The following is a 757-nucleotide window of genomic DNA, read 5'->3' on the forward strand; positions in this document are numbered from 1 at the left end:
TTATCTCATAATAAATTATTTTAGAGTAAAGTATCGTTTTTGTCCCCAACGTTTGGGGTAAGTCTCAAAGTTGTCCCTAACGTCTCAATTGTTCTATTTAAGTCCCTAATGTTTCAAAACTGACTCAATGTTGTCCTGCTGTTAGGAATCCGTATTTAACGGCAACACAAAATTGAGACGATTTTGAAACGTTAGGAACTTAAATAGGACGAAAACCTTGGGGACAAAAATGATACATAGAAATAAATTTTACTTTTATCCTTCAATAATATCAATTTTTTACTATACATAGTATTCAATTATTTTTTAACAGTAAAAAATTAATATTATTGAAAGATAAAATTAAATTAAAATTTATTTTTATGTATTGTTTTTGTCCCTAACGTTTTCGTCCTATTTAAGTCCCTAACATTTTAAAATCGTCTCAATTTTGTCCCGCCATCAATTCTGTTAACGAATCCCTAACGGCAGGACAACATTGAGTCAATTTTGAAACGTTAGAGACTTAAATAGAACGATTGAAACGTTAGAGACAACTTTAGGACTTACTCCAAACGTTGGGAACAAAAACGATACTTGTCTCATTATTTTAAAATAAAAATAATACTGTATAACATAAAAAATATTAATTTAAGTATAAAAAATATAATATGATATTATTAGTTTTAACCTAAAATATATATTTTTATCATAAAAGAAGCTTGAAACTGGGCAAACAGCTCGAAAAATAACTCGAATTCGATCCGAAAATAACACT

The sequence above is a fragment of the Arachis ipaensis genome, chromosome B06 (genome assembly GCF_000816755.2).
Source record: "Arachis ipaensis cultivar K30076 chromosome B06, Araip1.1, whole genome shotgun sequence".
Taxonomy (NCBI): Eukaryota; Viridiplantae; Streptophyta; class Magnoliopsida; order Fabales; family Fabaceae; genus Arachis; species Arachis ipaensis.